Below are 19,659 nucleotides of genomic sequence, written 5' to 3'. Positions count from 1 at the left end.
CATCCACTCACCAATCTTCTGAAGAACGACGCTCCATTTTGCTGGGACCAAGAAAAATCTCAAGCATTTTCTGCGCTCATTGGGGCCCTCACCAACCCACCCATCCTGACACACTTCAATCCTTCAGCACCAACGGAGGTACGCACCGACGCCAGTGGTCACGGTATTGGTGCCATTCTTGGCCAACAGCATATGGGTCGCACTCGCGTCATTGCTTATGCCAGTCGCCTCCTTTCTGCAGCTGAAAGGAATTACTCTATCACAGAACGTGAGTGCTTAGTCCTCGTGTGGGCCATTGCAAAGTTTCGCCCTTACTTGTTTGGCCGCCCGTTCTCCGTCATCACCGACCACCACGCCTTATGTTGGCTTTCTACGCTGAAGGGCCCTACTGGTCGCCTGGGGCGTTCGGCCCTCCGCCTTCAGGAATACACCTTTTCTGCCCTCCACAAGTCCGCCCGATTGCACGCTGAGGCCGACTGCCTCTCCCGCAAGCCAGTAGATCCACCACCCACCAGCGAGTGTGACGATGACACATGTGTGTTTGCCATCTCTGACCTTTTAAACATACGCCATGAACAGCGCTTAGATCCAAAGCTTTGCAGTATTATCAATCGCCTCAGCACTAATCACCTTGATGCAACCCTTGCTTTGTTCGTGCTCCACAACGGCACCTTATAGCGGCGGAATATGCGACCAGATGGCGCCGAGCTTCTGCTCGTAGTCCCTCAACACCTGCGCGCCATTGTTCTACAGCAACTGCACGACGTGCCCACTGCGGGTCATCTTGGTCTATCTCGCACGTACGACAGCGTCCGCCGCCGTTTCTTTTGGCCGGGCCTCTATCGCTCTGTTCGTCGTTACGTGGCTTCTTGTGACCGGTGTCAGCGACGGAAGAAGCCATCGGTGATGCCTGCTGGATACCTGCAGCCGATCGACATTCCAGTAGACCCGTTTTCCCGAGTAGGCCTTGATCTCCTCGGGCCTTTCCCACTCTCTTCGTCGGGAATAAATGGATTGCGGTGGCCACGGATTATACTACACGCTACGCTGTCACCCAAGCGATACCTACCAGCTGTGCAACTGACGTGGCTGCGTTTCTTCTCCATGACGTCATCCTGCTCCATGGAGCTCCACGCCAGCTGCTCACTGACCGTGGCCGTTGCTTTCGTGCTCGAGTAGTCGACGAAATTCTCCGGCTTTGCTTCATTAAGCACTATTTCACCACCGCGTACCATCCACAAACGAACGGCCTCACCGAACGCCTCAACCGCACGCTCACGGACATGTTCTCAATGTATGTATCAGATGATCACCGTGACTGGGATGTTACTTTGCCGTTTGTAACGTTCGCATATAATTCCTCCCGTCACGACACAATGGGCTGCTCCCCCTTCTATCTTCTATACGGCCGCGACCCTCCCCTTCCATTTGACAGCGTACTGCCTCCCACCGTTAATTCCAGCTTTTATGTTCGTGACGCCATATCTCGAGCTGACGTCGCCCGGGTTATTGCTCGCCGCCGACTAGCTTCCTCCCAAAATTACCAGAAACGCCGCCATGATTCTCGTCACCGCGACGTCCACACTCTCCGGGCTCTCTCGTCTTGCTCTGGACTCCCGCTCGTAGAGTTGGGCTGTGTGAGAAGCTCTAGCCACGCTACGCAGGACCCTACCGTGTCTTACGGCCAGTTACTCCTGTGACATACGAGATCACCCCTGTGCATCCGCCGCAACAGTCCGCTATTGCACGTACCGAGATCGTTCATGTAGCCCGAATGAAGCCGTACTACACCATCAGTAGTTCTACATAATGCGCACCGAGACTCTGCTTTTCTTGGGGGGGTAATGTTACATACATGCCCTGCGCGTCGCTGGATGTTGAAGAAGAGGACAATAAACAGTAGTGACGCGAAATGAAGACGAAGTTGAAGAAACCTTTGGGACTTGCCTGAACACTTGCTGTGTTCTGCTTTACTGTGCTGTGAACGCTTGCCCATCACCTGCTGTGGTTTCCTGTGCTAGCCTTCTGCCCCGTATCAATATATAATTTATTTACAGCTATATAAAAATTGCGGCACAAATTCGCTTCTGTCAGGATGCGGCCTCTCATCACGGCAGCCGAAACGAGCCTCTCTTTTGCCGCGTCGCTCGGACACTTCAAAGTCGTTCTCTCCCTCGAAGGCCTCCTCGCCAAGCTTCTGGGGGATCCTCACTTCCTCCGTCGTTTCGCCGCGGCTGTTTGTGGCTGGTGTAGGCGCCTTCCACCACCGTTATAAATGTTGACCGCCAGCGCCCGTAGAATTCTTAGAAGCCTACTCGCTGGCCTGGCGGGGACGATTGCAGGCAGGTCGGATGTCATCGGAACCGAAGCTCTTCTTCCGCTGGCTGTCCGTGCGGCGCCAACACGCAGTCCGTCTCACAAGTTGGAAGAGTTCAGACCTTTCCCGCTGTACCGTTCATTTTTTTCAGTCTGCTATGTATGAAGCCAGGAAGCGGCACGCCCAGGGTCGGTGCGCTCGTGTTGACATGCGTGGCCTAATCTCAGTATTTTGTCTTTTGCGGCTGTCGCGCTTTCCGCACTTTCTGACTTCACTGACTGCCGTCGTGACAACTCGGGTGAAACTTGGCTAGCAGAGAATTCTAGGCAACCTTCTTAGCGCCAAGTGTTTAGTTAAGCTTGGTGTACAAGAATTCCTGTTCTCCGTGGGGAAATTTTGGCTTTATCTTCTTTACAAGACGTAATCATCGACTACATTATCTCGCTTCATTCTCACTGTTTACAGCCTCAGGACCTAAAAGAATAATTCTCCCCTTTCCGCAAAACCGCTCACGCAATGACCGTTAAGCAGCATGGTTCCATTTGTGGGACCACCTGAGCTGTCCGTAATACGAGCTTTGCAGAAACCAACTCCATTTCTTCGATTCCCTTGAGCTTCGAACCGACAATATACAGTCAGATGAATGCGGACAGCAAATGGCGCAACGGTAGCTTCGTCAAGAGATTAACGGCAATGCATATTTTCTCCAGCACAAGGTGAAGTCCAGAAGCGTCAATTGCCGGGCGAGTTGGTACATTTTCAAAAGAAACAAAAACTGCGAGATAAAGGAGCAGTACCAGTAGGACACACACACACACAACGTCGCCGGAATGTGTCTTTAAAGATGTGGCTGGGCTTATAAAAAACCCGGCTATGGTGTGTGTGCGTGCGTGTGTGTGTGTGTGTGTCTTACTGATTCTGTGCCCTTTTTTCCTCTTTTTTTTCCTTTGAAGTTGAAGTCAGACGCTCGTTCTCAGCCATTTCCTGCCAGTGTAGTCGAGGACTAGGCCAGGAGAAACCTTGCGCCCACTGCATTGCTTGCAGGTACCCGGCGGCACGCCGTACACACAAGGCAGTGCAGGGTTGCAGCGAGACAATCCTTGCGGTACACGACGTTCAATGCTTGCGCGCCGGTTTCCCACACCAATACGAAATATTCAAGTAATCTTAGGTTACGTTCCAAAGGTTGCTCGATTTTCTCAGTGGCTGATCTCCGTTCCTAGAAAACTTTGCTGGCCAGAACCAGCCATACAAATCCGCACGCACTTGAAATGTGAGCGTGCTGCATTGACAAAAAAAAAGGAACCTCTGTTTCTTGTGCACTTTGGTTTCATGTCTGGATTTTTATATTTCGGCCGCTGCATAGTGAATCACTAATCTGTATCTCTTCTTTCCAAGGTGTCGATGGAAGGCTGTTTATAGGCCGATATTAGTGTAAAACTAAGACTTGAGACACTATTTCGCTTCAAGATATTTACATTACATGGGAGCCAGCCGGGTCTTTATGTATGATTTTATTATTATAACCATTTTTTGCAACTTCTTCCAGCCATCACCGGAACAACATGGACGTTATTCTCAGCAAAACACTAGCGATTCTTAAATCATCTAACAGCACACAGAGACAACGCTACGGCTCTGCGGGCCGCAAACCTCGTCAGTACCTAACCTTTGTGTTCGTTATATATACATATATATGAGGTTCAATGGCGTAAAAGCAGCTGCGTCTATGATGCGCCAACTTTTGTGTTCGATTTATATTTCACATTCAGTACCTTGATTTATTTAAACACTTTTGTCTTCCTGTCGTTTAGCTTTACCCTTTTTTTCTTGCGCATAAGCATCCGAACTTCTCTCTAGTGTTTTTCACCTTCATCAACATGTGCCAAAGATGAAAATAATGACACCATGCTTATCTCAAGGCATTGTTCCTAATTCGTTTCGCGCCATTGTTTTCTTTAGTCACATGTCTCCGTCCTTCTCTATCCTCTTCCGTTGTCATTTATCCATTTGTCTTGTTTGCGCAGCACTTCTAGCACAATGTTGCTTCATGCGTTTTTTGTTCGGGGGGTCGCCGTTTTGTGTGGAAAAAACGGTTCCGCGAAAGTTTGAAACGTCACTTTGATGTTTATGGGAGGAAGAGGGCCGCATGGTTGGAAGCTAGTTTGCGTAAAACCAAGAGAAAGAATGTAGCGAAAGCTCACAGATGGCGGTGTTTCCAGCGACCATTGCGGCGTCTAACAAGTGGCCATTCGGTTGTCGCTTCTGCACCTGCCCAAGAGAGCTCATCCGGACATCTGATACGGGCCGACCGCTGACGCCCGGCTTCGTGGCGGTGGCTCCCGCCGGCAGCATCGAGAGCTGCGCTCAACGTTTCTGCCCCCCCCCCCCCCCTTTTTTGTTTCCCCACCCTCCCGCTTCTGTTCTTTTCTTTTAGTTTTTTTTCTGTTACCCAGTCTCCCTCTCGTTCTTGCACCATTGCAAATTCCGCTGTTGATGTATTCCTTTATTTCTATTGCTTAACGAATGCCCCTTTTCAATGTAGCTTGCTATGCGGTTTTGCCCTCACTCTCGAGTGAGCTGAGAGGACAGGGTCACATCTCCTCGTGTTTTTCTCCAAGCCGATCATCACAAGGCTGGGATATTGCAAAGTGTTCCTGAAGAAGGCAACGGTCACCATTCCCTTTCGAAACTGTCGACAAAACAAAAATGTGAAAACGAACAGTATATATATATATATATATATATATATATATATATATATATATATATATATGTGTGTGTGTGTGTGTGTGTGTGTGTGTGTGTGTGTGTTTCATGAACAAAAGTTTTCCAGGATCCAGAAATATGTATAAGAAGAGGTAGGGGGCGCACGAACGAGAACAATACTTTATTTCTGACGTTTCGTCCGGACGCCCGCCCATCGTCAAGGAATAAGAAAAGCAGCCCATTGTTAAGTGCGCGTTTGAAACGCTCTGGTCGCGGGCAGAGATAACTCTTGAAAAGATTGCCATATATGTGTGTATTTTTGCCGGCGTTTGCGTGTGTTTGCAGGCCAGCGGAGCGGCCGTGGCAGACGCCTCCTCCCTCTGTACTGTCCCAACTTGTGAGGCGGCCTGCGAGCTGGCGCCGCACGGACGACCAGCAGAAGAAGAGCGGCGCTCCCGAAGACATCCAATCTGCCTGCAACCATCCTCGCCGAGCCATCGAGTGGGCTTCTGAGAATTCGACGGGCGCTGGCGGTCAACATTTGTAACGGGGGTGGAAGGCGTCTTCACCAGCCACAGCCGCGGCGAAACGACGGGGGAACTGAGGATTCCCCAGGAGCCTGGCGAGGAGGAATTCGAGGGAGAGAATGACTTTGAAGCGTCCGAGCCACGCGGCAAAAGAAGAGACTCGTTTCGGGTGCCGTGACGAGAGACCGCACCCTAACTGAAGTGAAGTTGTGCTGAAACGTGTATATAGTGTAAATAAATTTTGTGTTTTGCAATTAGATTGAATTCCGGTCTAGGTTAATCGGGAGAGGAATGAAAATTTGAAGAAAGGAAGAAGAAGAAAAGAACCTGATATTTAACTGGCGCAGTCGGCAGGATCTCCCGATTTGAAGCGGACCGGCCATCGGACTCGACGGAGGCGGAACAACAAAGGCACCAGGGCTGAGCCATGAACCTCAAGCGCTGACCAGCGGGACAAGCCATCTCCGGAGCACGACACAGGTTGGTGTCTAGTAGGTCCCTCTTCCGCGGCGCGCTATGACAATTGTGGAGCATAGTTTGCAGGGCCGTAGCGGGGAAGGTTGGGGCCGGGGTGCAGGAGATCAGCAGATGGAGCTGGTGGCGGGCGCTAAGGTTGGGGGCATCAGCGGAGGCTCGGGATTGTCATTTGCCGACGAGATGGCGCGGTTGAAATTAAAACTGAAAATTGCAGAAATGGAATTGGCGGCAGCGAATTTTCAGTACAAGGAAGCTGTCAGGGCTGCGGTGGCCGGCAAGAAACAAGCGGTGAGTCCAGACAAAGGGATGGGCATCACGGAGAGTTTCGAAGAAGGTCAGACAGCGGAAAGTTTGGACCACAGACTGGCTAATTTGGGAGGCGGCAATGAGGCCAAGGTTAGGAGCAGGAGGCTGTTGTTAATACGTCTCAGGTGCGTTCTGACATCGCAACGAAAAAAAAACGTAGGCACGGTTGACACTGCGCTTCGCGGTGCTCCGAAGAGCACGCCTGCATCCGAGGGAGATACGATTGTTGAGGATGTCAGAAATCCAGAGCGGGTAGAAGCGACGCCCGTAGCGCACGTAGGGATGACAGCCCGGGATGAGGATCGTGACAGCGGCGAGATATGTGCTGAGGCAGATGTGGCTGTAGCGATCATCGCAGCAGAGCCAGACGGTATCGGCAGTGCAGAAAAAGGGCACTGCGCGCATGACAGGGCCGCAGAAATCAACCGATTCATGTGTAAGCTAACTGGCAGCGGTATGTCGAACGAAATGGAGGACACCTCGAGTGAGTGCGTTCACGATGAGAGTGCTGCAGATATTTTGCTTGACCAGGGAGATCAGATCACAGGTCGATCACGTGAGCGGCGGGTACCCCAGCTGTCGCGAAGGACTAAAAATAGGGCGGGCCTCAAATGATTGCGTTCGGACTGGCCACAATGGTGACCGAGATTCTCGGTAAGGGAAGAAGCGCATAGTCCGCTCAATAGAGAGAAACGTGGGCAAAAAGCACTTCGATCAGAGCTTTTGTGAGCGACGGATGAAGTCCGGTGCGTGGACAAAGAGCAGGATGCGAAAGCACCAAATTGCCAGAAGGGGCGCGACCTTGGAGACGATTCGTGTGGGGGACACGGAACCGACTGACCGCACTCCGCCGCAGGGGTTGGAGGCATCCCGCGCCTAGCCTGACGCGCTGCGACGCGCGTGCACCAGCTCTATTGCTCAGAGGGAGCGAGGGCCCTTTTGTTTAAATTTTTATGTTTGTTTTTGTTGTCATGGTGCGCCGGAGGGGGATCACAGACATCAGCCGCGCACTGGTGTTGTGTGAGATGTGACGCGTTCCAAGAAGTCACGCATCACAGTGGCGGTGGAGGTGTTAGGTGCGCGTTTGAAGAACCCTAGTCGCGGGCAGAGATAACTCTTGAAAAGACGGCCATATGTGTGAGTATTTTCGCCGGCGTTTGTGTGTTTGCAGGCCAACGGAGTGGCCGTGGCAGACGCCTCATCCCTCTGTACTGTCCAAACTTGTGAGGCGGCCTGCGAGCTGGCGCCGCACGGACGACCAGCAGAAGAAGAGCGTCGCTCCCGAAGACATCCGATCTGCCTGCAACCATCCCCGCCGAGCCAGCGAGTCGACTTCTGAGAATTCGACGGGCGCTGGCGGTCAACGTTTGTAACGGGGGTGGAAGGCGTCTTCACCAACCACAGCCGCGGCGAAACGACGGGGGAAGTGAGGATTCCCCAGGAGCCTGGCGAGGAGGAATTCGAGGGAGAGAACGACTTTGAAGCGTCCGAGCGACGCGGCAAAAGAAGAGACTCGTTTCGGGTGCCGTGACGAGAGGCCGCACCCTGACTGAAGTGAAGTTGTGCTGAAACGTGTATATAGTGTAAATAAATTTTGTATTCTACAATTAGATTGAATTACGGTCCAGGTTAATCGGGAGAGGAATGAAAATTTGAAGAAAAGAAGAAGAAGAAAAGAAGCTGATATTGAACTCCCATGCTTCCTGCTTAAATACATGCACTATCCAGGGACATGCGCAAGTACTTATCCTGTAATGATAATACTGCAAAATGCGCATACAATCGCAGATAATGCACCGTCTGGAGAGGTTACACCGTTTCGTAATGGCGTGTGTGGCGCTCATGCAGTGCATTTTCAGCATGATATGCAGATAAATAGAAATTACGCACACAATGGCCACTCAGATGCTCACAAGGTAATGATTATCGTGTATTGGGTCTATTAAGATATGACCCAGAAACATGTCAGAAGTTATGTAGTCATCTATTACAGAGGACAAATATGCAAAATACACGTGCCCTAGTAGGTGGTACAGCGTAAAGAAAAAGGTATTTTTTTATAGGGTGACATGTAGAAAGCTCAAGTTACGTATCCAGGAGCACTCGTTTGAGTCAAATGCGAAAGCATGTAATACAGTCATTTACCTACACTTTAATAGTAATCACGCCACTTGTGAAAAAACGATTTTGCCCTGGCTTTTTATTAAGACCAGAAAGAACTGCTTTGAATTTGTAGATTAGTAATGATTCTCGAATTTCTCTTTCTTGGTGAGATTTGAAACCAGATGCCAGTATTGTGGCTGTAATGTTGTCAAAAGAGTGGCCCGGAATCGCGACACGTTTGGAAAGCGGAAGACAAGGCAGGCTTTTAGCATGATCTGTGGTTATTGAATCATGACCTGAACGGCAGTTCAGTCTGTCCCTCACCATAAAATATGTCCCTATCTACCAATATATGTCCAATGTACTGGAGTTTGCACACGGAGCACTGGATCAGATAGATGGCATTGCTACTGTCGCAAGTGAAATTACCTTTTATTGTGCAGTAAAAGTCCGATGCTGAGCTTTTCACTACTGGAGTAGTGGTCAAATGACCACACACTTTACAACGTGGCTTTTGGCAAGGGCGGCAGCCAGTTGAAGAGTGTTAGTCATTTTAGATGAAGTCGCAGGTCGCGCAAATTTCGCGATCTGCGGTGTGCGACGCGAGGTGGCTGCGGGAAGATTTGTGTCAGGCGGCTGCTCTGCATACGTTTATTATGATGTTTTCGGAGAACGCCGTTAACATTCGATGCTGACGCACAATGAGTTAGCACTAAAGTGGGGTTCGGTGGTTGTCGAGCATGTTCATGTGAACCAAGGAGGTCCTTGCGGTCCATTACATCGGCTAGTTTTATTCCGTCGGCCGTAATTTGCGTTGGATATCTTTGTCTTCTTAGGGCATCACGAAGTTTTCTGCAGTTGTCAACGAAGTCAAAACCCTTTGAGCAAATTCTTTGTAACGAAGTGCTTGGCTGTATGGGATATTCGTCTTACAGTGCCTTGCATGACTGCTTTCAAAATGGAGGAATCGATGCCTGTCAGTCAGTTTCCTATAAAGTTTAGTCATGAGTTTAGTGCCAGATGAAGAACTGTTACGTCAAAAATTTTATAGACGTGGTCGAGTATGATTCTGAAAATGAAATGGACGGATGAACGCTGTTGATTCCTTCTATAAAAGAGAGAAGTTCTGATTCATCGTGGTGCCAGATGAAAAAAAAATGTCATCAATGTAACGCTTGTAATAAAAGGGTTTTAAACTACTGCTGCAAAGGAATTCTTCCTCAAGTATTCTCATGAAAATGCCGGCGTAATTTGTACCTATCTTAGATCTCACCGAGGTACCGCTCACTAGTAAAAAATGATCCCCATTGAATTCGGAATTATTAAATTGCAGTATTAGCTTCAACGGGACCACCAGAGTGGAGGCGTCGATTGGTTTTATAAATGATAGAAAGTCGTATGCATCGAGCACTGCACGGATGCCATCTTCATGGAGAATGTTAGTGTATAAAGAAGCTACATCCATCGTCACCAGTAGGGAGCCATGAGGAAGGTCCAGGTCTATAATGTCTGTTAAGTGGTTGGTGTCTTTTAGGTATGACGAAAATGTGGGTGGAATGATGTTGATTAGGTTGTCTGTGACATAGCGGGACAGAGGCTCGGTAAAGCCCAGTTCACATTGCGGAAACATTTGGTCGACTCTGTCTGGCGACAACGTGTTCGCGTAATGTCATCAAGCTGTCAGACTGCTTCAACACGAACTGTCCAGAAGTGCGTCTTTGTCGACCGGCTACACGGAACGGAAAGTTCTGCAGCAATCCTTGGTGAACTTCTTGTCACAACGAAAAAATTACTTAGGCTATGCTCCTCTGCTGCCTCTCTTGCGTAGCCGCGGGCGACTAGGGAGTCCGGCGCACAACAGAGGAGGGGAGCCACGCCGGTCCCATCGCAAGGAGGGGTCTTGCGCACAAGAATGGGCCTGATATATGGCACCGAATCAGCTAACCCAGGGCGGCTCCACCACAGCTGGTTTCAATCGCGGCCCACTGCCCGACAGCATTCAAGACGCCGTACTGCGGGAGAAAACAAAGCGATGAAAGTGAGCTTTTTTGTTTTTCAAGAGCTGTTTCCGTGCACGAAAACCATTAAAGAACGATCAATCACGGTTAAGTGGCGGGGGTTGTGTGCTGTCGCCGGGATTTGCGCTCGGCCAGCGAACAAGTGAAACACTGCCGACGACCGCGGTTTGCATTTAGTTTTTGTTGCCCAAGTCTGTCACACCTACGTAACACCCCGGCAACCTGCCTTGTTTTTCAGCTGCTTGTGTAGTGTGACAAGCTCGTTGGAAACAAGTGTCTTCAGAAACAAGTCTCCGGCTTGACGGGCGGACATGTTTTGTTTACGCCGCTGTTGTGTTCCCGCAGAGTGAACCGGGCTTAACCGTTCTAATGCCTGACACTACTGGACGGGTGGGGTTTCCAGGCTTGTGAATTTTGGCTAAGAGATAAAATCTCCCTGCGATCGGGCTGAGGGGTACTAGCGCCTAGTGTAGCCTTAGTGTAGTACTAGTGTAGCCTTTTCGAATAGTTTTCCGTCTTTGACAAGTTCTGCTAAGCTGTCTCTTATTATTTATTTATATTTACAAGTAAGATCACCGTCCAAACGTTTATAAAACGTGGTGTTGTTAGGTTGCCTTTCTGCTTCAGCGATATAATCAATCTTGTTAATGAGTACCATTGCGCCACCTTAATCTGCGGGGTTGACAATAATATCATGCAGGGAATCAATTGCCTTCTTTTCATCTCCAGACATGTTGTGCTTTAAAGTAATGCACTTTTTGCATATTTCTAGAATATCTTGTTGCACAGCGGATATACATAATTCGAGGTATTCATCTTGCCGTTATCACGGAGCAGCTTGTTAGATTTGGTAACTTCCACCTGTGTGGTCTTTTTCGCTTCATATTCGTCTAGTAAAAGGCACTGCAAATGTGTTAAATCGAGAGTGGCGTGCAATCATCTTTCTCTGTTCGTTAAGTCATTAACAGATGAGTGGTCATGGCCAATGATAATTCGCGTAAGGTCTAAGGATGCTTCGTTTAGAGTATCGTTCAACATATTTGCGTTTCGGCTCGACATTTCAGATGTGGCAGTCCTTAAAGCGAGTTTAAGGCCTTTCGGAGCAATCGAAGCAGAGACGTATGAACTTAGAGTGGACGCGTGAAGTTGATATCGGACGCGCTTGTCAATCAACTTTCTCAACCTACGAAAGCCGATGGAGGATGTCACCATACCGTTTGAAGCAGTGCCTATTGTCAGTTCTGCGTAGCCTTAGCTCCGTTCGCAGACTTGCTCCTTAGAGGGTATGTGCGACAGCTTGCTGCTGCTATATATATGTATTGTTACGGGCGAAGAAGAAGCGGACAATGGCGTGGGCAGGCGCGCTCGCGCTAGGTCCGCCATCATTCATTAAACGTCATCTACCATCGCCATCGGTCATGTCCGCGAGGTACATCACCATCCCTCGTCATCCTGGCCAGAGCTTTGGCGCCCTGTGTCATCTTGCGCCGTCTGCAACGGGTTCCTGGGACGACGCATCACCTGGCTATTCCCCAGCCTACTGAACCCGACGCCACATCGCCATTTTCCACCCCCGTCCAGTCCGCCGCCCTGACCGAAAGACATAAAGAAACACAAGCAGCCCAACTTTAAGATCCCACCGACCTATGACGCCATGAACACGTGCAAGGACACACAGCATGAAAGACCTGACCGAAGGCTCCGACCGACCCGAAACGACGACCAGATGAACCCACCGACCCGATACAACACTACACGTGAAGACATCGCCCCCGCCTGTGCCATTTGATGCGTACTTAGGACCCAGCCATCAAATCCTGGCGACCGGTTCAACGAAAGCTTCCTGGACCAGGCTTCATTGGTCATCATGGCGGCAAGACGTTACCTTCTTTCTCTTCTTTCTTCACCAGTCCTCAGAAGATCACCGTCACGTCACAAATCTGATCAACTTTGACTTCTGCTTCGTCCACCGATCGGGAGGATCGCTCGGTGGCCCCGGGTAGTGTTATGGCCGAAGAAGCGGGCAATATCATGGGCAAGCGCTGGTGCTAGGTGCGCAATGATTCAATAAAACGTCATCTACCATCGCCATCGATCCTGTTCTGTCTCCTGTCTTCATCGGCTTGCCGCCCCGTAACAATATATATATATATATATATATATATATATATATATATATATATATATATATATATATATATATATATATATATATCCACTCATTACAGGTCGCAACAATAATGTGATCAAGAGAATGTTCTTGTTCCCCTTTTGCAGTGTCAAATGTTTTTCGCATGCCATCTTTTGCATCGATTCTAAATTTTATCTCCATCATTCTGCGGGACTGCCTCTTTTTTCTTAGAAGGCGTTCATAATTATTTATTTTATGATAGCGCCCTTGTATTGGAGAGAGACGTTTTCCCCTGCCTTATGATAAGTTACGCAGTTTTGGTTGGATGCTCCCTTAATGTCCGCTCTGTGATTCAGTCCTGCTGTACCGCTCGGAGACACACCGGCGCTCCTTGAAAACGCTGTGATGTCCGCTCTATCAGCAGTTTATATTTCTTACGCCATTCTTGAAGGGCACAAGAAATTTCAAAAGTATGTAAATGATTTCAGGAAAGTAAACTGCTTTGCTAGTTGGTTGATATTGCGTTTAAAGGAGACCAGCGAAAACAGACTCAGGACAGAGAAAAGAATTCCCGCACCACAACGCTGCATTTGCAACTGATTTATTCCGATGAAGAAATGATCATTTTAACTGAATTACCTGTGCGCACACAGCCTACAGACAACGCACTTCGCGCATAAAACGAGGAAACGGTATTTATGAGCATAAAAACTTGCACTCCTTTTCGGTGGTAATCGCGGACGCATCACTGACGCTGCTTATGATCCATTCGTTATCATCACCGAAAAGGAGTGCAAGTGTTTATCCTCATAAATACCATTTCATCATGTGGTGGGAGAAGTGCATTGTCCGTATACGGTGGTGTGCGCAGGTCAATATTCTAAAATGAGCCTTTCTTCATCGGAATAAATCAGTTGTAAGTGCAGCGTTTTGATGTGGGCCTTCGTTGCTCTGGTTCTGCATCTGTTTTCGCCGGCTGCCTTTCTACGTAACTGATTTGAATATATTTAAACAGTTACAGCACTTACGTTTCATTGAATATAAAATATTTAACGCAGTTACGGGTTCATTTTTTTTTTTCAAAACATTTGCAACTACTTGCTGTTGTAGAAATAGTATTACACCCCAGAGCCTATTTTTACCACCAGATTTAAACACGGACAAACTGTCAGCATCTTCCTATCTCTAGGAAGTAACCAAGGGTTAAGCGATCTGTTCTTATTTCATGACGGCGTTTTGGCAGTACACACAAAATGCATTCGGACTGGTAGCCGGTATTATGTGTCGTCGATCTGACAGCACTGCTTTAAAGTTGCGTTGCTTATAGGGCAGAAAATAGCGATTGAACCGTATGATGTAAAGGTCTCAGATATTTCTTCCTATTTCCTTCTAATTAAACCTCTTTCGGTAAACGGAACAAAAATGTCTTCCCATTGCCGGCGTATTGTCGAAATACAGTCGGACTAAGCGTCAAGTATTATTATCAAGCTTGCAGTAAGTTTCAAGCATTTTTCATCCGAAAATACTGTCATCCGGTAGTATTTCCGGATGAAAAAGCTTGAATCTTAATGCAAGCCATATTTGCCGCACGCCAAATTCAGAGGACGTAGGCTTGCATCTACCAGGCGACATGTGGTTGATTATTAAGGCGAAAACATTTAATGGCTAACGCTATTCGTCCTGTCACACTATAGCTATCAATAAAGTGACGTCACGATGACCTGACACGAAAAATAGAAATCCTACCTCCACCGACAAAGGAACCGCCATCCCTTGCATCCTCAGCCGAGCACTTTAACAAACTGCGCCACACCCAGACTTTTTTCTTTCGTTATTGCCGATCGCCAAAGTGCATAAAAGCATAAAAATAGCTGAATACCTTGGACTGAAACAATATATTAAACCTTGTTCATATTGATCAATCCGTCGACCACATCCATCCGCTGAGGCTGCTCAGGCCCACTACGGAGAACATCTCTGATAAATGTTTCCCTTTTTCAATAGAGTTGTCCCTGACAGATCGTACATTTTCATGTGCGAGCCTAAATCTCATCCGCGTTTTCCAAATGCCGTGGAGGCCTACCACCATATTCATAGCGTACGGGACCTCTCGTCACTTTGTACGGGTAGAAACCGGATGCTGTAAGGAATAATAGTTAGCTCTTTTTTTATTGTTCTTGCTAATATAATACAGTGAAAAACAGGATACCAGAGTCAATAAAATCGTGATCGATGGTCTCCGCTTTTTCACAGATTGTGCAGTTGCGGTATTGTACCGGGCATTGTGGAACGCACATCATAAACCTCCTTTTCTCGGTTGTGGCAGTCTTGAAGCCATAGGTAGCGTAAGAGGGTTTTAGCACAGCTTTCGCCCTAGCTCTTGATTACGCTCTACGTGACGCTGGCGGTAACACAGGACGTTCCACGTCCGCCGCTATGGTTGAGGGCGGCGCTGGTGAACACTCTCAAGGTTCGTATACAGACAACATTAATACCCAAGAAAGTAGCAGGGGGGACAGCGGCCGATGTCGCTGAGTTGGAAGAGCACGGGACGCGATATTAGGAGGTCGTGGGTGTGGTCCCCACCATCGGCACGTTGTTTTTCCTTCTACTTTGTGTTTATCTTTCCCCTAGACAGATTACATTACTAATTTATGTGATTACCGAAGTAAAAATTAAAAAAAAAGACAAAGTACAATCCCCAATGCTTTCCGTGGCCTCGCCGACTGTTGGCTTCTTTCCTTCTTGTCTACGATGAGGATGATACTGGTGTTGACAATGACGCTGCAATTAGTGGGGATGACGATGATGACATTAGCAGGGATAATAACGGTGCGTTTAGTTTATAATAATAATGAGAACGATGTTGATGTACTGAGTGTACCAGAAACGCTTGGGCTTTCGCATTTCTGCAGTGTAGATTCCCCAGTGCTTTCATGAGATTTTCCTTTAATTTTCATTTTCATTTATTGCAACATCAACATTACAGATGCTGAGGACCATGAACAAGAAGCCTCTAAATGGGCTTGACGGGGTTCACTTCCCCTAAACATGGGATTCGCGGCAAACTGGGATACAAACACAGCGCATAGACATGGAAGGAACTGGCACAAAATCAAGACAATTACAAGGCAAACAAAGTGTCTCTTTCGCTCCCGCGTTTTTTTAAACCAATAAATCTGATCGACTGTTTCCAATATGAAAGCAACTACTTACGGTTAACTTTGCCGCCGTCCTGCGCACCCTCCCAGATCCTTGATCCTCTCTCACCCCTACGATCGGAGTTTTCTCAACGGTGACTGGCGCCGCGAGCCGTCGCCGGGAAAAGCTCGGAGAAAAGCTCCCTGTTTTTGCGTTTTCATTTTTAGCCAGCGCCATTTTTCGGGCAGCCATCGTTGCTAGAATCAAGCTGCCTAGCATTTCGCGCTCGCACTTCGCGCTATCCGCGCTCTTTTAGTGCAGCTCTATGCCGAGTTGAGGCGCATTTCAGTGCACAAGCCGGCGTGGAAAAGGCTTCGTTCTTTTCGCAAATCCGAGCGGAAACTAGGATATCATACGAAGAAAAAAAGGGGTTCAACAACATCTATTTATTTATTTATTCAATATACCTTACAGGCTCCTAAGGCGAAGCATTGGGTAAGGGGGGCACATGAACAGTGAAGCACAAAATTAATTACTTACAGGCAACGGCAAGATACAAGATTATACAAAAGCAAAATACATCAAGGCCATGAAAAAGAATGAAAAACACGAATAACACCCAATGACATGTTCTATTTATTTCCTATACAACTTTTCCAGCGCTTTTCGAAACAGCGCCTGGTCAACTTCAGAAGCGATTGTGTCGGGAAGACTATTCCACAGTGAAATGGCTCGTGGGAGTGCAGATGAATTGAACGCCAGCGTTTTGCCAGAAATGCGTCGAAAGCTGAGATTATTATGTAGCCGCGATGATGTGCGCAATGGAGCTTCAAGGGGAAAGGGGCATGGTCTCGGGCTATGAACATATTTCTGAAAGAGGCATAAAAGGGCGAGTTGTCGACGAAGTTCTAATGGCTGAAGCGAAATGTCCTGTTTAATTACTGTAATGCTGGAGTATGGTTTGTAATTGCCTGAAATGAAGCGAGCGGCTCTATTCTGCACAAATTCTAGTTGGCAAGTTAAATATTTTTGATACGGTGACCAAACAGCTGAAGCAAATTCTAGCTGCGGACGGACGAAAGTTAAGTAAGAGAGGCTACGTACGGTGGGCGGAGACCAGAGGGCCGAAAGAACTTCATCATCGGCCGAAGACATCGGCCGAAAGAACTTCACCCTGGCGAAGACTGGCCACCTCTGCAACCTTCTGTGCCTTTCTTCCAAGCGACTTGGAACTGCTTACAAGTGCACCACAAAGCTGACAATCTTACATTATTCACTGATCATTTTGAGCCGTTATGCGCATTGCTGTCTTCCCTTCATGGTTCCGCTCAATGTGCTATAATAGCGACTGCTGATGCATACAATGCGCATACAATAGCCGCTTTAATATCTGAACCTATGCCTCGCTTTTCAACGACAACGCGTGCAGTGAGGGAGATTATTAACTCATTAATAGGCTTATGTCACAGGAGCGTGTAGAGGACTCGTCCTCAGAACATGTCCACAGAGAGCATATATCCACACATCAAAATTTTATCTCTTTACACCCTCGAAATTTGATCTCGTCCCTATCTGTCGGAACATGAATATGGCGAATTTAGTGGTTACGTCCAAATTTTTGTGAGCCTCCCTCAGAATGTAGCTCCAGGAACCCCCTTTATTTGACCTCATCCGAATGTGGCCAAAGTTTGTGTAAAACCTAATTTGCATGCGTATGGCGAATTCAGTGGTGACCTCCGAACCTAGGCGGGCATTCCCAAAATATATCCCTCTGGTCCGCCGAAGTTTGACCACGTCCAAATTTGACCAAACTTGGTGTCCAACCTAATTTACGCATTGCGAATTGAGTGGTGACCTCCAAACCTAGGCGGGCGATTGTCAAAATTTAGCTCTCTGGACCCCCGAAGTTTGGCTTCATCCAAACTTGACCAAAAAAGTGTCCGACCTATTTGAGTATGGGGAACTCAGCGGTAACCTTATAATTTAGGAGGGCCACCCTCAAAGTTTGGCCCTCTGAATCCCCAAAATTTGACCTGGTCCGAATCTGACCGAAATTGGTGTCTATAACCTAATCTGACTATCGCTAACTCAGTGGCGACTTCCAATTTTAGGTGGGCCTCCTTAAATATTTGGCTAGTTAGCGGGCGTCATGCCAATTTTCGTAGCGTAGAGCAGCTGTCGGCCGTGCACCAAAGAGGTCTGCTGTGTGCAGAGAAAATAAGGCTGTTTGGTCTTGGGTTGATAAAGGAGTATATTATACGTGCGCACGCTGTCGCAGTTATCAACATAATGCCTTTACGTTTTTCATTTTGTCACTAAAAGAGCTGAAAGTATTCTGTGTCACGTTTGTTTAGTCCAATCAAAGCAAAAGCAAAAAAAATATTGTTCGTGCTAAATTTAGGGTGACACCAATTCGGATAAAATTTGGACAAGGTCCAGTTACTGTCGTCGAGAGGGCAAAATTTGGGGATGTGGATGACACTTCCATTGGAAAAAATGGCGCCCTGATCTTGGCTCTCGGTTTCGGTACGGCTTCACTTCAAGGCCGCCGGCAGCGGGAGCTAAAGGCGTTTCATGCGTAACCAAAAAAAGTTGATATTCGTTTTCAAGCAGCCGTGAACATTGTTAACCATGAAAACAATTAAGACGCTGGATTGCACTGCGCGGTGCCAAACTCAGACTCACCCTTATTCAAAAACTTCAGGACGGCCATGAAAGTAAATATTCCAGCCTGTTGCTAGCAACCACTATATTTCTGAAACTCCCCTCGTTAACAACTTCATAAACTGTACTTTCGCTAAAATTAGTTTGAGGTGAATAAACATTTAACTGAGCACTGGTACGCTGAAAATATTCAGGAATGTTCAAATATGTAGTAAATATTATGCCTAATATGATACACGGTATTGAAAAGTCAAAAGTAATCTGAGTGTATGCAGCAAACGGTTTTTTCATGCCGCAAGCGTTCGTAAATGGCAGTTTCATTGCACGTACGAAGCAGATAGATAGATGGATTTCTTCAAAGGAAAGACAGAGAGATTGGCCGGAATAATTCAAATCTGGCCTGCTACTCTGCACGGGGGAAGAGGAAAAGAATGAAGGTCGTGATGGGTGACGATGTGGGAGAAGGCATATGAAATATAGTACAGACACAGTAGCTTCCCTTAAAAGCGCGAATCAAGTCCGGTGGCGCACAAAAACGGCAAAGAGCACGCACTGCCTGGACACCCTTCACCTTGTCCTGCCAAGCGCCCAGAAGCCGTTTCTCCGACACACCTTTCGCACGCATACACTGGGCACACCAATATTACATGGTCCACAGTCTCTGGGATGGCACAAGTTCAACATTCTGGCGAGTGTGCATGTCTAATTAAATATAAGTACTTGAGCGTGAAAGCCACGTTTAACCGAAGTCTATTTAGCAAACATGCCTGATGACGCGGTATATCACGTGGAACATACAATTTCAATGTTTAATCAAGCCTTTTTAGACGAATGTGTCGGGCATCTGGCTGGGTTCAGTTCAACTCGTAAGAAAGTACGTCGTATCCGCTCTTGAAAAAGGCACAGCTGTTTGGGGAAGGACTTTTTGATGGGTTAGTTGGCACATGATCTTGATTTTTATAGCGCTGTGTCTTTCGTCCTGTGGTGTGTCTTTAGCGCTATAAAAATCAAGAGTTGTTTGGAGGCCAGCGCTGAGTGCGCTTTTCGCTTCAACATTGGCCTGTTCATTCTAATGGAGCCCGCAATGGCCAGGGTTCTATTGAAACATTATCTTGTGGCCTTGCAGCTGGACAGATGTGAGGACCTCCCTAATGTTTAGTGCCAGGGACTGGTAGGCAGTGTGGCATGAAAAGTTTCCAAAATTCCAATGGAATCTTTTAGTCCGTAAATATACACCATTTTTGAGGTGGTTCGCCACATATGTAG

Source organism: Amblyomma maculatum, chromosome 7 (assembly GCF_055883805.1).
Source record: "Amblyomma maculatum isolate TAMU_Amacu chromosome 7, ASM5588380v1, whole genome shotgun sequence".
Lineage (NCBI taxonomy): Eukaryota > Metazoa > Arthropoda > Arachnida > Ixodida > Ixodidae > Amblyomma > Amblyomma maculatum.
Note: the sequence above shows the minus strand (reverse complement) of the source record.